At 43.4% G+C, this 17460-nt stretch overlaps 1 protein-coding gene and 1 non-coding gene across 2 annotated transcripts in view; one reads left to right on the top strand and one right to left on the bottom strand.

Moving 5' to 3' along the window:
- Positions 1 to 17460, bottom strand: part of LOC124778806 (glutamate receptor ionotropic, kainate 2) — a 1316354-nt gene that overhangs the window by 612595 nt on the left and 686299 nt on the right. The gene's annotated exons all lie outside the window — the stretch shown is intronic.
- Trnas-aga lies at positions 12012 to 12086 on the top strand. Its single transcript has one exon. It is a non-coding gene; the product is annotated as a tRNA-Ser (tRNA).

Below are 17460 nucleotides of genomic sequence, written 5' to 3'. Positions count from 1 at the left end.
CTCTTTACAGCCCTGTCTGCAGCCCGAAGGCGTTCTTTGTCTAAAGCAAGCATCGCTCGTTGTTGTGTTCGTAGATTTTGCTACCATTTTCTTCAGTTGCAGTTACTGCAACACTGTTCCAAAAGGTGGTCATGTATGAACACTTATCACATTTCAGTTGTATTTCACTAGCAAGTCCTACGTGCTTTATTATGGAGAGTTCCAGACCAACTTCACTACAATGAATACATCTTACACAGTTTGAAAAAATTCCTTTGAGAACGGACATATTAAATATTTCATTCACATCCGATTCGCCCATAAAACATTCATAGTTTTCACTCATTGAACCAAGCTTCTTCTGTGAAGTATTTTCTTTCCCACTTTGACTGCTATGGGCAGGTGTACTTGAGAGGTTAGGTTCACTCACTTGGTTATCGTCTTTATTGTTTACAGTAATAACACATACCTTTGGCTTTCCAACATTTCTCCTTTTCTTAAAAGCCTTCAGAGGATTTCTAATAACTTTACTTTTACTCATTATTATACTTCAACAAAACAAAGACTCAAAAAACAGAATTAATTACGAATATTTTCGAGATAACGACAGAGTAAATAAACATTAAACAATCGACAATCACACCAGCGATATATATTGAACCATCACAGGTTAGCCACAACACATACTTTATCTCACATCACTAAAATGTACCTGATGAACACGGACGATAATAATAACACCATTTGACAGCAGTTTAACAGCGCCACAGTGGGTCACGCCCATGTAGAACATATTTCAAAAAAAATTTAAAAATAGTTGTAGTCTTCGGAATTGAATAAATTATATATCTATTAAAAGGTAATAGTCTGCAGATTCAGAAAACGCAAAAAAGTAAAAATTCAACTTTTCATGATTTTGAGCCTTTCCAGAGCCCCTTAAAGGTAATTCCTCCGAATTTTTTATGTGAAAATTATTAATGATTTTTTAATGGAGACAAACGTTACCAACATTCTACATGTTTATTCTTCATGTCTACATATTTATCTCTCAACCTAGTTAACCTGGCAACGAACACTTTTCCCCAACGCCTGGAATCTAATTGATTGGAGTAGTATTGTCTTCATTGATGAATTCCACTTGGAACTGAGCCGCGACGACCAGAGAAAACGTTTCTGGACACGCCACGGGCAGCTGTGGCATACCACCGTAACTGTTGCCTGCCATACGGCCCGACAGCCAGGAGTGATAGTCTCAGGTTCCAGTTGTTTTCGTAGCAGGGCCCCTTTGGTGTCACCGGCATCACCCTTACCGCACAGCGATATGTGAAAGACATTCTGCGCCCCGTTTTGTTATCCTTCATAGCAAGCCATCCTGGGCTTACATTTCAGCAGGATAACGCCCGCCCGCACAAAGCAAGAGTTTGTTGATTCTCTTCGTGCTTGCCACGCCGTATCTTAGCCATCAAGGTAGCCGGATCTCACCCCAGTTGAGAATGTTTGGAGAATTATGGGCAGCGCCTAACAACCAGCTCTGAATTTTGAAGATCTGACGCATCAATTGGACAGAATATAGCACGATATCGCTCAGTAGGACTTACAACTGTTTTACTCAGTGTCAAGCCTTATAACTGCTGGCCTAAGGGTTATAAAAGGTCCTACGCATAACTGACTTGCTGAATTTGTGAAACACTCTCTCTTGAACAAATCATAAAATTTTTCAGAAATTTTAATAATTTGTTTGTCTGTCCATGTACATCACATTCAACGGTTTCCGTCTCATACAGAAAATTTCTTCTTGGAGCGACATTCTGTTTCTTTGTCTTAGAGTTTATTTTTAACAGTCTGCCGCTACAGTGCTCCGAAATGTAGCGTGTAACATGGCGGCGTGTAACCTAACTATGTCGGATCGTGAGAAAAAGCGTGCGGTAATCGAGTTTCGAGTTCAAAGATTTCGCCCGCACATGGAACACCCTATCCTTCATTATAACAATGCGAGACCACAGCACTACGATGTATGCAACAATCCGACGCTTCGAGTTCATTGTCGTCGATCATCCTCTGTACAATCCCGATTTGGGCTCATCCAATTTTCTTGTTTCCGAAACATGAAGAAAACCTTCGAGGACTACTTCTTCGATAGTGATGAAGTCTTGCGGACAGCAGTGAGGCTGTACCTCTGTCAACAAAACCAATTATTCTACAGTAACGGTATCAACAAAATGCTCTCTCGTTGAGAGAAACGTGTTCGTTGCCAGGTTAACTATGTTTAGAAATACACACATCAAAAAACATTTTGCATCACATCGCTTCAGAGAGCACCGGAACCTGTGCAGAAAATTGAAATAGAGATCAAAATAAACGTCATTTCCACCCTTTTTATTGCTCCTGAAACCCACACATTGCATGTTGTAACACCATACAGTGAGACCTTCAGAGAATCCACAACTTCATCAAGGCACTGTTGGTCCAGATTGTCCCACTCCTTAATGGCGATTCGGCGTAGATCCCTCAGATTGGTTGGTGGGTGACGTCTTCTATAAACAGACCTTTTCAATCCAACCCAGTCATGTTCGATAGGGTTCATGTCTGGAGAACATGCTGGCCAACCTAGTCGAGCGATGTCGTTACTCTGAAGTCCAAAAATGGTTCAAATGGCTCTGAGCACTATGGGCCTTGACATCTATGGTCATCAGTCCCCTAGAACTTAGAACTACTTAAACCTAACTAACCTAAGGACATCACACAACACCCAGTCATCACGAGGCAGAGAAAATCCATGACCCCGCCGGGAATCGAACCCGGGAACCCGGGCGTGGGTTCTGAAGTCCCATACTCCTTGACAGAGCGTAGGGGAACGAAGAGGAGGGAAGGATGGCATTCATATACAGCCGATACGGTGCCTTCCATATCCACCAGCGGTGTACGTCGGCCTCACATAATGCCATCCCAAAACATCAGGGAATCTCCACCTTGCTGCACTCTCTGGACAGCGTGTCTAAGGCGTTCAGTCTGACCGGGTTGCCTCCAAACACGTCTCCGACGACTGTCTGGTTGAATGCATATGCGACACTCATAGGCGAAGATAACGTGATGCCAATCCTGAGCGGACCATTCGGCATGTTTTTGGGCCCATCTGTACCGCGCTGAATGGTGTCGTGGTTGCAAAGCTGAACCTCGCCATGGACGTTGGGTTTGAAGTTGCGCATCACGCAGCCTATTGTGCATAGTTTGAGTCGTAACGCGACATTCTGTGGCTGCACGGAAAGCGTTATTCAACATGGTAGCGTTGCTGTACGGGTTCCTCCGAGCCATAATCCGTAGGTAGCGGTCATCCACTGCTGTAGTAGACTTTGGGCGGCCTGAGTGAGGCACGTCATCGACGGTACCTGTCTCTGTGTATCTCCTCCATGTCCGAACAAAATCGCTGTGGTTCACTCCGAGACGCCTGGACAGTTTCCTCGTTGAGAGCCCTTCCTGGCACAAGGTAACATTGTGGAAGCGATCGAACCGCTGCACTGATCGTCAAGGCATGGTTGAACTACAGAGAACATGAGCCGTGTAACTCCTTCCTGGTGGAATGACTGGAACTGATCAGCTGTCGTACCCCCCTCAGTCTAACATGCGCTGCTCATGCACGGTCGTTTACATCTTTGGGTGGCTTTGGTGACATTTCTGAACAGACAAAGGGACTGTGTCTGCGATACGTCTATCTTCAGGAGTTCTGGGAACCGGGGTGTTGTAACACTTTTTCTGATGATGTGTGTAGATATGTGGACACGAAGAATAAACATGTAGGATCTTAATAATGTTTGTTTTATTTGAAAAGCCTTAAGATTTTTCACGGAAGAACTAGATGGCTTTACTTTTGACCACGATCTCGAAGTTGTCTGTGAGATATTTATAAGATTTCGTTAAAAACCTGGCAGCACCTGTATCATTCGACTTCGGGACGCCTAGAGGCTGTTTTGACGCCGATGTTTCTCCTACATCGTCTTAAGCATGGTAATGTGTTTTGTTTTTTGTTGTATCCATATTTTTGTCCAAACCCTGTACGTTGCTGTGGCACCCTCTGAACATAGTCTACTTTTCTGGAAGGTTTGTGGGCGCTGCAGCCTAATGAAACCATTGGCCGCTTTAATTCTAATGCTTCATAACTTCCTAAAGGAGTGAATTAGTGGGCCTTTTTCTATTTGTACATCATCTCGCTTGGAATTGGCGACCTGTCTGTGCTTGGCCTATTTTAAAACATTATATGGGCAGACCATTTTTCTAAGAGGTTACGTGCTAACGTTGAAGTCCATATCAGTGTGCCAAACCTGTGAAGCTAGTTTCTCACGGCGCATACAACGTTTAAATGACGTAACTGGAATGTAGCCGGGTGACGTTATAGACAACCGAATAATGCGTTGATCCATATCGTCAAAGGTGTGTTCATTTTTGCTGTTTCTTCTGTGTGGTTGATACCCTGAATTCCACAACGCTCAACAGTCTGTTCCGACACCCTAATTTGCACATATCGACTTAATCAACCTTAACTCTGCCGGAACTGATACTGCTTTCTCCTCCTCACCGTCAATAAATTTACTGACGACAACAGAAAGCAGCCACGGCTGCCTGCGAAGTATTTTCCGCGATCACTTTCTCTGCTTGTACCGCGAGGCAGCAGCAGGCACTGCCTTAAACAGAAACGTGACTGTATTTAGTTACAGGATCAAAGGAGTTCCCACTCAGTATGGGTTGACGGTTTGCTTTGTCGAATGATATATAAAAATATTGTTACTAGTCCAGAATGAGATTTTCACTCTGCAGCGGAGTGTGCGCTGATATGAAACTTCCTGGCAGATTAAAACTGTGTGCCCGACCGAGACTCGAACTCGGGACCTTTGCCTTTCGCGGGCAAGTGCTCTACCAACTGAGCTACCAAAGCACGACTCACGCCCGGTACTCACAGCTTTACTTCTGCCAGTACCTCGTCTCCTACCTTACAAAACATCTGCAAGGTTCGCAGGAGAGCTTCTGTAAAGTTTGGAAGGTAGGACACGAGGTACTGGCAGAAGTAAAGCTGTGAGTACCGGGCGTGAGTCGTGCTTCGGTAGCTCAGTTGGTAGAGCACTTGCCCGCGAAAGGCAAAGGTCTCGAGTTCGAGTCTCGGTCGGGCACACAGTTTTAATCTGCCAGGAAGTTTCATATTGTTACTAGTGTTTATATTTATGAGGGAGATCCGCCAGTTTGAATTTATAATGTTGATAGCTGTGGGATGTGTAGGCAGGAACAGACTGAATATGAAACCCGCATGTGGATGGACGCGGAAGTGATTCGCTTTCTATAGGAACTGTGTTTGCTCGCTATGCAGTGAAAGTTCTCGTACATTGTGCACATCAGCTAAGTTGAATATTGCTGTTGACGATAGTTACGAGACGAATATTTGTACATGTGATTGAGCAGTATTTATTTGTGTTCTTTGGTAATACGCTGTTAACAATAACGATGCAGTCTCTGAGGTCTACCTAAACTGCAACTGCCGTAATTCTATGGAAAAAGTCAAATTCTCTTTCTGAAGAGACTTGAATTACTGTTTCGGTACGCATTCCGAAGGATCCGAGAGATGCCAGTCACTGAATTAGACGGTAAATCTGGTTCCCTTACAAGCCTACCTTGGCAGAATAAATGGATGTGCCTATTTACATGAGATTATCATCCTCGGTACCGAGGAGTTTGTACAATAACTGATAAAAGCTTATTTTGCATATAGTTGCAGGCGCTTTAGTGAAGTGATTTTGCATTGGTACGGTGATGGAGCTTCATATAAAAGATATTATTAGATTTGGAATAACCGTTACCGGACGCAGATTTATTATTCTGGTATTTTTAGTTAATTACACTTTTACTGCAGTTCAAACTCGACGGTGTTACTGCGTATAAATGATTCCCGTACATGTACTATTCTCTCACATTCTTTAGTGTTTTGGCGGTCATAATATTTTATAACAAGTTTTGTGTTAAGCTGTAATTGTGAGACAGTTACATCGTCGCGGTTGATAATGGAAGCAAGATTGAAGTGAAATAAAGACACTTTCATAGGTCAATCTGGAAAAAGCGTTAGACAATGTAAAATGGTATAAGGTGTTCGAAATTCGGAGAAAAACAGAGGAAAGCTGTAAGGAAAGACGGGTAATGTATAATATGTGCAAGAACCAAGAGGGAACAACAAGAGTGAAAGACCAAGAAAGAATTAAAGAATTGATCGGATTAAAAAAGTTACGAGACAGGGATTAACCTTTCGCCAGACCTGTTAAATCTGTATATCGAAGAAACAATGATGAAAATAATATAAGCGTACAAGAGCGGAATTACGTCAGAATGAAATAATATCCATGACAGGATTCGCAGATGGCATTGCTATCCTGAGTGAAAGTGAAGAAGAATTACAGGATCTGCTGTATAGAATGAATAGTCTAATGAATACATAATATTGTTTGAGAGTAAAGAAACACGAAAGTGATGAGAATTAGCAGAAATGAGAACAGCGATAAGTTTAACATCACAATTAATAATAGCATTGCAGACGAAGTTAAGGAATTCTACTATTTAGGCAGCAAAATAAATCGTTTCGGACGGGGAAAGGAGTACATAAAAAACGGAATGGCACTGGCAAAAACGGCACGTCTGGCCACTAGAAACCGTATCACACATAGGAAGAAATTTATCAGATTGTACGTTTGGGAGTAGAACATTGTATGGTAGTGAAACATGGAGTATGGGAAAACCGGAAAAGAAGGGAATCGAAGCATTAGAAATGTAGTGTTACAGAAGAATGTTGAAAATTTCATGGACTGATGAGGTACGGAATGAGGTGATTCTCCGCAGAATCGACGAAGAAAGGAATATATGAAAAACACTGACAAGAAGAAGGGACAGAACGATAGGGCATTTGTTAATACATCACGGAATATTTTCCATAGTACTAGACGGGACTGCAGACGGTAAAACTGTAGAGGATGACAGGTATTGGAGTACACATAACAAATGATTGAGGATGTAGGTTGCAGGTGCTACTTTGAGAAGAAAAGGTTGGCACAAGAGAGGAATTCGTGACGTGCCGCATCAAATCAATCAGAATACCGATGACTTAAATAAATGAGTAAATGGGCTTGGGCCTGCCTATTGTTGTTACGTCAAATATATTATTTCGTGTAGCGATTTGCCTGTGCAATACATAGGCCTGCTCTGTGCCATGTTGGTTCCGAGGATTACGTTTAATTATTGAAGCGTAATTAGGAGGCCTCTATCCCGCCAATATTAACCATAATTGAACAGCTATTTGTTATTGGGACCATTTGTGTGTTCTTGTGTGTTGTACTACAGTAGTACACCCACGCTAAGCGGCTATCTTGTTGCTTTGCGGTTAATCATTTATGTACAACGAAAACATTAGCTTTTGAATGCATTATGGGAACAGCAGTGATCAATAAAATTGTAAATAATTACTATTAAAAACAGTCTTGATCACAATTTATTTTATAAGGTGACCGGTTTCGACCACTGCTGTGGTCATCTTCAGACCATTGAGTGGAAACCCCTTTCTGTTGGAGATTCTCCAACAGAAAGGGGTTTCCACTCAATGGTCTGAAGATGACCACAGCAGTGGTCGAAACCGGTCACCTTATAAAATAAATTGTGATCAAGACTGTTTTTAATAGTAATTATGAAAACATTAGCATTACTACTACGCTTCGCTAGGGCACCACCCAATGTTACTTTCGTTTCTGTTGACTATAGGTTTTGCTAGCCCGCAAACACATGATATGTCGGTATATCGGTGACTAGTTTACAGTGGGGTACATTCTCGAACGGCTATAGGACACATGGAAGCGCAGTCTACCTATTCACCTTCGTCTACAGTTTTCAAGATGTTTATTTTTTCTAAACTAATGGCACAATGGGCAACTGCCTTCCCGCAGAGGAAACACGAGTTTCCGTCAGATCACCGAAGTTATGAGCTGTCGGGCGTTGCGGCACCTGGATGGGTGACCATCTGGACCGCCATGCCTTGTTGCCATTTTTCGGGGTGGGTGCATTCAGCCTCGTGATGCCAATAGTAGCGGCTCCGGTGAAAGAAAACCATCATAACGACCGGGAGAGCGGTGTGCTGACCACTCGCCCCTTCTACCGCATCCAAAGCTGAGGATGACACGGCGGTCGGATGGTCCTGATGGGCCACATGTGGCCTGAAAACGGAGTGCTAATGGCACAGTGCTTGAGTATACAATACGCTCTATTACCCTGCAGTAGAGAAATATAATATCCAGATATCTTTAATTCATGTATTGGTACATGACATTTGTACACTTGGACGGACCACTACTATTTTTCAGACACATGGGGCGAGAAGATGTAGGAGTTACTTTGAATAAGTGTGTGTTGAAAGGAAGTTTCTTTCTCTATTACATACCTGGCCAAGCACTCAGGACCTGTTAAATAACCATCGAAGTCTAGCTCCATGTTTAACTAAAATGAAGAAGGTTGACTCAGAATTTTGCGTTTCTCCTTCACGTCACCATCCATGTGCAAGCTCAGTCAATATATAAGGGGCGTTCAAACAGAAACGATCCGGAGGCATAATTACAAAAACCTATACCAGTATGTTAGAAGTATTGACCCTGGCTGTTGAGACACTTGTCCCACTGTGACATAAGGCGGTGAATGGCTGTCTCATAAAATTCCTGGGGCTGCGATGTTAACCAGTTCTGCATGTATAGCTGGACGTCGTCGTCCGAGGTGAATCGTTTGCCCCCTCAGAGACTTTTTGAACGCTCCTTATAGTCAACCATTCCATGAAGCGTCTCTACCACACAAGCTGTCCGGGTAGCTCGACAGTGTCTTCGTGGTTCTAACGTCCGACTTGAAAGGTTAATTCACGTACAAGAATCTATACTTCCAGATTACTATACATATATCCATGTATAATGCGGTGTAGTTTAAAGTTTTAAGCATCTTGCACTCACCTAAGGCGGAGTCAAAAAATGTTGACTGTTATAAAACATACTGAAACAAGAAAAAGAACTCCTAACAATCCATATTTCCCCATATCCAGCACGTAAAGTGAAGATTGGAGGGACAGGGTGATTCAGTGATAGTGTTACAAACTCCCAGGGATTATGGAGAAGGGTAAACGTATCACTTTGAGATAAGGGGCCCTTTTCTGAATCGACCGAATCGAAAGTTATAAGCAACAATCTTTTTGATACCTCTGACAGTGGAATATATGTATCGGTTCTGTTGTTGCTAAGATTGTAAGGTAAACAACTTTCAGAGGTGGAAGAAGTGACAAACTTTAGAAAGCTAACAGTAGAGGAGATATGGTTCACAGTGTCGAAGGTGAACAAGTGCTCCTAACTCTTAAGGTATGGATTTCAAGACCAATGTTTACTAGACAGTTTTCAATTTGTTTGGTCCATACCTCTGAAAAGTTGCTTACCCTACAATCTTAGCAACAACACTACCTGTACATATATTACACTGGTCTGATTTAGGTGTTCCGTGATTTCCGTAAAGCGCTCTACGCAAATACCGGGGTGGTTCCTTTGAAAGGGCACAACCGACTCCCTTCCCCTTCCTTCCCTAATCCAATAAGACCGATGACCTCGCTGTTTGATCTCACACCCCAAACAACCCAACCAACTGTTAGAGGTATCAAAACGAATTTTGCTTATAACTTCCGAGTCGGCCCTTTCCGGTCCACAGTCCCTTATCTCAAAGTGATACGTTTACCCTTCTCCATCCTCCCCGAAAATTTTTAACATGATCACATATCACCCCGTAGAAAAGTCGAAACAATTTTCAGTGAAATTAAAAGGAAGGGCAGCAAAATTAACGAGACAACGGGAATTCCATTGTTAAACACACAGATCAGTTAGGTGGAAATGGTGCACCGACTGCCTCTACGAGCTAGACTTGTCTTATACATTATAGAATAACTGCTATGATTGACCTTAGGACCACAATCAATGGAACTAGGACAGAGACGATACAACTAATAACTAGAGACAATGATTTTCAACAGGAAGACACGGAAAGGGGAACATCCTCAACATCAGTACAATAATATGACTTGTTTCCGGACAGATGTTTTCTAGCCTATTTTAGCAAATACGATTACTATCTCCTGTAAGTGTGTGGAAAATTTTCTCTTAAGGAAAAAACGTTATACGTAAAAATGAACTGACTGATCATCTTTTTGTTTTTCACTGGATCTTGTACACGACGACATGTCATGTTGTGGAAAGTGGCGGAAAGTAGGTTTACAGATAAGAATTAATTACTCTGTAAAAACGTGGCTACAAGTTAGCCATTTACGTGATGAGATAGTTTTTGGAGCTTAATCTACAAAATTTTTTTATAAATTTTGAAAACAAAATCTTGCTGAGAATGTATGGACCAACTTGAGACGGAGGAGAATGACAAAGATAAAATAATAGGAAGGTGAGGTATGTATACAGGATGAGGGAAAATTAACTGTCCACACTTCGTGGGTGTAATGTACGCTTCAGAATAAAGTAAAATGTTAAAGTTTTGTTTAAAACTGCTTTATTTCCGAGTTACGATGCATAATTTCATTTCTGGCAGGCCTTACATTGTGGACCAGTGTAGGCTTTTGACGTGTCGTCTTTGCCTGCATATCGAGTGACGTTGCTTTGTACACCCCTCTACTCTGCTCAATTGATTCTGGTACGAAACCCATTGTTTACTTGACATCGGCGTGGCCGTTGTACTCTATGGAGTTGTGGGGCAAATATGAGCTTATGAGAAACCTCGCATAAGTACAGTGCGAGGCTATCATTATCGTTTTGCGATGAGCATTTGCTGTGGCATAGTGTACAGTCAGTTACTCGGACCACGTGTTATTCCGCAGCGCCTGACTGTCAGAGTACATGAATAGTTTTTGGAACATGAATTGCGTGGTCAACTTCATGTTGTCCCTCTCATTACGCGAAGCAACTTATGGTTTATGCCTGACAGTGCCTCTGCACATTTCAGTCAGGAGGCAAGAGAGTATGTCAGAGTTGCTTATCCCCACAGTGGGTAGGTCGTGCAGACCCAGTGACTTGGTCCACCAGATCTCCCGATCTTAGTCCCCTGGACTTCTACATTTGTGCTGTCTCAAGACGCTCGATATTGTAGCAGAACTATAGAATCGAACTGAAAATGGCTGCACAACTGAGCAGAATGAAGTGACAAGAGACTGCAACATTCCGAGAGCGGTAAGACGTGGAGAATGCCACTGTACTCGTCTACATGGACATATTTTTGAACATGTTCTGCGCTTAATGTACAGTACGTGGCTGTGTTTAATTACGGGGCGCTTCGTGGAGTTGCCTTCTGAGTTGAATTAATTTTATGTTGCACTTGTGATCCCTACTCTACTGCGTAATTCGGAAATAAAGCAGTTTGAGAGAAAACTTCAACATTTTACTTCATATGTTGATGAATACATTACACCACGAGGAGCGTACAGTTACTTTTGAATCACCCTGTATATTGAACAAGATGTCACTGCGGAAGCCAAGACAAGCAGACTAAGATGTGCTGGCGACATATAGAGGGGGGGGGGGGGGGGATGAAGATCGAGGATCAGAGTAGAAGCATGAAGGACGAATGTCTTTAGGCATAAGATGGAGACACCAGGTGGGCGCAGAGCTTTAGATACTTGGAGCAGGAGAAGAAAATGCCAAAAACCGAACGCCGTGGAAATTTCCAGAATGAGATTTTCACTCTGAAGCGGAGTGTGCGCTGATATGAAACTTCCTGGCAGATTAAAACTATGTGCCGGGCCGAGACTCGAAATCGGGACCTTTGCCTTTCGCGGGCAAGTGCTCAGCAAGCCCCAGGCTGTGGCTACGCCATATCTCCGCAATATCCTTTCTTTCAGGAGCGTTAGTTCTGCAAGGTTCGCAGGAGAGCTTCTGTAAAGTTTGAAAGGTAGGAGACGAGGTACTGGCAGAAGTAAAGCTGTGGGGACCGGGCGTGAGTCGTGCTTGGGTGGCTCAGTTGGTAGAGCACTTGCCCGAGAAAGGCAAAGGTCCCGAGTTCGAGTCTCGGTCCGGCACATAGTTTTAATCTGCCAGGAAGCTTCATTGCCGTGGAAGTTTTTTGAGAGTAATATTAAATAAATATTACATTACATATTGAGTAATACACTTATGGAGTCCTAGGAATTTTTAAGAAGAAATGATTTACATTCATTTTTACATCACCGTTGTGTAATAGGGCGTTATATAATAGCTTTCCGTTTATGGTGATTACGGTAAAGAAATTATTTTCTTGGCCACTCACACTTGTGCACTCGTCATTAGTCTCTATGGTTGGCAGTAATTGTGAAAATAACGTTCGTAACAGTAATCTTACTCTGAAACACATTCTGAATCAGAACTCCACACTCCTCAGTCCCGAATGAATTAATTGGCGCAATCAAAGCACATTGTCTGCAGAGCGCGCCCGACGGGTCTCAATAAAAGCCCGTAGTCGAGTGAAGTTGAGTGGACATACAGCGTAATGCGGTTTTAGTTGGTTATGTCGTAGGAGTCGGCCTTGCGTGAAGAACGGCTGCCTTTAGCCCAATGCAAAGTGCTGCGCGGCGCGTCTCTCGTTAATTATTGGGTTTCCGTTCCGAGCGGCACGAGTCCGACATTGCGGGCTTGCGCTAACTTTGTTTGGATTTTTTTTTTTTTTCATTTTCCTCCGGGAGCGGCGCTGGACTGACGTTTTATCAAGTCCCCATGCATGATTCATCTGTTTGGACGGAGCCTAATCACGATTCATTCGATTCAAAATGAATAGAGATAGGGGCGCTAGCGGAACTGTTATCGGAGAGCTGGGCGATGAATTATAATTTCAGAAGAGCCACCCCGGTTTGTGTTAGCAGCAGATGCGTGTTTTATTGCGTGATATGTGACATTCTTATGCAATTGATTCTTGTTTGCGCACTGCGACGGCTCTTCCGCTAATGGCACGTATGATCGTTGTTGAATAATGCTGGGACGTGGTGACAACAATGGCCTGTGACTTGTACTTGCAGTTTTCTGTTGTACTTTACTGCTCTAATAAGCATTTAATTGATTTGTGCTATCGTCTTCAGGCCCAAAATTGCGAAAAACGAATTTTTCTGTGGTCACCAAACACCACTGATATTCGAGGAGTTGTACTGGCGGCGAAGGTTGAACTTAGGCTTCAATAAGTTTTCGGCCTCAGATTCAGTAACAAACATCTCCTATCGCTACGAGAAAACTTCCAAATTCCAAAATCAATCACAGAATAGAAAGACATAATTAATGACCAAACAAGCATAAGCAAAGAAATATTGTTTAAAAGTACAATTATATACTGTTTAATAGAGGAAATGTAAAACACGAGAACTGTTTACGATCTTGAAAAGCATAATTTTAAGAAAAACCACATTATTATAGTGACCTCGGATATTGCTTTGGTGCTACAGTACGGGACGTCCACAGTGTACAACATCACAAGAAGACCTATATCTTACCATCGGTACCCGCAGACGGCCACGAAGTACATAAGGTAGCCTTGTTCGGGACCTTACCGCAGCCACTGGAACAGTTGTCTTCAGAAACACAGTCTACAGACGACTGAACAGACAAGGTTTAATCGCCCGGAGACCTGCAAGGTGCATTCCACTGATTCCTGGTCGCAGGAGAGCCCGTAAAACCTGGTGTCAAGAACACAGTACATGGTCATTGGAACAGTGGTCCCAGGTTATGTTAACGGACGACTCCAGGTATAGTCTGAACATTGATTCTCGCCGGGTTTTCATCTGGCGTGAGCTAGGAACCAGGTACCAACCCCTTAATGTCCTTGAAAGGGACTTGTATGGAGGTCGTGGTTTGATGGTGTGTGGTGGGTTTATGATTGGTGGACGTACAGTGCTGCATTTCTTTGAAAGAGGAATCGTAATAGGTCAGGCGTATCGGGACGTCATTTTGCATCAGTACGTCCGCCTTTTCAAGGGTGCAGTGGGTCCTACTTTCCTCCTGATGGATGATAACGCACGGCCCCACCGAGCTGCCATCGTGGAGGAGTACTATGAAGCAGAAGATATGAGGTGAATGGAGTGGTCTGCCTGTTCTCCAGATCTAAACCCTACCGGGCACGTATGGGATGCTCTCGGTCGACGTATCGCTGCACGTCTTCAAACCTCTAGGTCACTACAGGAGCTCCGACAGGGACTGGTACAATAATGGGAGGCTATACCCCAGCAGCTGCTCGACCAGCTGATCCAGAGTATGCCAACCCGTTGTGCGGCCTGTGTACGTGTGCATGGTGATCATATCCCATATTGATGTCGGGGTACATGCACAGGAAACAGTGGCGTTTTGTAGCACATGTGTTTCGGGACTGTTTTCTCAACTTATCACACATACCGTGGACTTACAGATCTGTGTCGTGTGTGTTACCTATGTGCCTATGCTATTAGCGCCAGTTTTGTGTAATGCCGTGTTGTGTGTCGCCACATTCTGCAATTATCCTTCATTTATGAGCATGAGTGTAGCATCAGGGGATATGCGGGATACGCTGGTGTCACGATTTGCAGCACGTCTACTAGAGACCTCCAACAGTCGTCAACCGCGCTGGTGGAGTAATTGAAAGCCGTACCTTGTGGCCAGTATGGGAACACTTTTCAGAGCATGCACTGCTGTCGGTGGTGATCACAGGCACTTTTAAAGGACCACGTCCCGCCTTCTGTGAGGTTAGGAGACAATCATAAACCGCGGAGACTTCGGTGTAAATGTTGTCGTTGAATAAAAGTGTTATTTACATTCGTCTATTTGTGTATTATTTTCAGTTACGTTCTGTGCTTTGCTGTTTAGTAAATCACCTTTGTGCATTAAGGCAAGAGTATGTCCTTTGTCAAGTATGACTCCAAAAGGCATAAAAAAACACAACCAACAGGTCTCTTCCATCTTTTACCATGTATACGATCCAATACCTCAAAACCTCCGTAAATTGTACAAGATTCCATATTTAGGGAAAGACTCTATGAATGTGGACATAAATGTTAAAAAATACATACGAAAATAGTATCTGTTCCGAAAGAACGGATACCAGTGGTGACCATGCAGCTTCTCTAGAAAGAAATGATAATTAATTGAAACCCTCAGCTGCCAACAGGTGTTGTTGATATACCTCAATGGGGACAGCTGAAAACGTGCGCCCTGACCGGGACTCGAGCCCGGGATCTCCTGCTTACATGGCCGATGCTGCATCCATCTGGGCCACCGAAGGCACAGAGGATAGCAAGACTGCAGGGACTTATCCCTTGCACGCATCCCGTGAGACCCACATTCCCAACACGTCCACAACCTACATTCGTAATATTCCTAACGGATATTTGCCCATTCACTGCAGCTGAGGGTTTCGATCAATTGTCATTTCTTTCTAGAGGAGCTGTATGGTCATCATTGGTATCTGTTCGGGCACAGTGTGCGCATTCGCACAGGAGATGGTCAATGGCTGGGTAGCCTTTAACTACATGAAGATAGTAACTGATGACGTACGCATCTGCCGTCTGGGGATATGCAACTCCAACGCGCTTGCGCCCGCCTGCAGATCGTATAGAACAAAGTGCTACGCATCATTAGCAGCACTCCACGCTATGAACACAACCATAGTTGGAAGCATAAGCGGCCAAAGACACTACTAGCTTTGTCATAACCATCTGTGGCAAGCTAGCATACATCAACAAGCGACAAAGTCGGCAAGCCCCTGCATATCAGCAACGTTGACTGGATAAGCCGACCAACAGGCTACAGCAGGGAAACCGACGAGCTTGTCCACTAACGCGCAAACAAATCGCCAACATCACCCTACACAGTGCATCTGATGTATGAGCTATCGGCCACAAAACGATGATGAACCTAACTGATACAGGGATGCTGACGGTGATCGAGACATCACACCGGCACCCGGCGGCAGCCCCCGAGTAACAACACCGCACAATGTCAAAGTTATCGACATGCATAATACCCACTACTATCAAAGCCTACCCTTGCGTGACCTGTCGCAGGCAGCAAGACATCCGCTACTGCTCTTTCTACCCGACCTAACTATCGCAGAGGTTTTTTTCCCTTAGTTCTTACCTTTGCACTTTTTTTCCTCTGCCCTTCAAACCACTACCCTTCATTCGACTTTCGACCCAATCTATCTCCAGATGAGCGCATATCAATGGTTAACTCTAACGAAACGTACGCAAACATCGCAGTACCCACATTCTGTGACACCGCACTTTAGTGAAAACTAACCCTTACGCAGCGATGGCAGAAGACCTTTTGAGTTGGCATCATGCTGGTGTGGGCGTGGAGGAGCTGCACCTCTTAAATAGAATTCAGTTGGTTGTTTTAAGGTGGGCTGTATTCGGAGTCTTTCATGGCAGTATGATTGTCCAAAAATATCTCGCTATTCATGATGCGTAATTTCGTGTAAAATTCTCGAGAATTTTTGCCAGAAGCGAAATGTTCAACTGTGTGTGAATTCCTAAGGGACCAAACTGCTGAGGTCAAGTGCCCCTGGCTTACACACTACTTAATCTAACTTAAACTAACTTACGCTAAAGACAACACACACACCCATGCCCGAGGGAGGACTCGAACCTTCGCGCAATTCGTGTCATGGCGCCTCTAACCGCGCGGCCACTCCGCGCGGCGCCAGAAGTGAAAATATCATTCTGCATAGTACAATGAGGTATGCTAAGATTTTTTCTGTTCATGATATGTACAGTATATGTTACGGATAATGAAGTAAAATAGGAAATAACGCTATTTCCCAGAGAGTAACATCAAATCCCATTACTAAATTACATGTCTGTGCAATAACGGTAATTGACGGGTATTTATGTAAGTGACCAAATAGCTTAGGCACTTGTCGTATACTTCACGTAAAATTGTAATTAATTAACACATTGTCATGGGGCATGAAGGTAATGGGCACAAGCTACTGGGAAATATGGATAAATAAAGACAACCAAAGTGTTATGTCAAAATATTGCATTTATTTCAAAACCTTCAGCCATGACTACGGTGAGGAGCAGCCTGCTGTGTAGAGACAAAATGCATGGCTGAGCTGCTCCTTGCCACTCTCTCCAACCATCACGAATTTATAATGGTCTGATGATGAATGTACCATGATCGAAACCGGTCACCTGATTAATAAATTTTAACAACTTAAATGCAATCTTACTGTTTTTATTCAAAAACTTTTCTTCTAATTTTTGATCGCTCTTTCCGAGGAACAGTGTTCCAAAAGGTGCTATAAATGTAGGTTTGCTTTTCTCAGTCTACACTATCGCTCAGTCTATTTCTCCCTCTGTTTCCTGTATTCCCATTTCTTTAAAATGCCTTTGGACCTCCGGGATTCTGGCTTGCAAGAAACTGCAGCATTTGATGTGTCAGCTCACCATGTCCCTTCTATGAA

Source organism: Schistocerca piceifrons, chromosome 1 (assembly GCF_021461385.2).
Source record: "Schistocerca piceifrons isolate TAMUIC-IGC-003096 chromosome 1, iqSchPice1.1, whole genome shotgun sequence".
NCBI lineage: Eukaryota > Metazoa > Arthropoda > Insecta > Orthoptera > Acrididae > Schistocerca > Schistocerca piceifrons.
The sequence above is the reverse complement of the archived record's forward strand: the minus strand, read 5'-3'. Positions and strand labels throughout refer to the sequence as shown.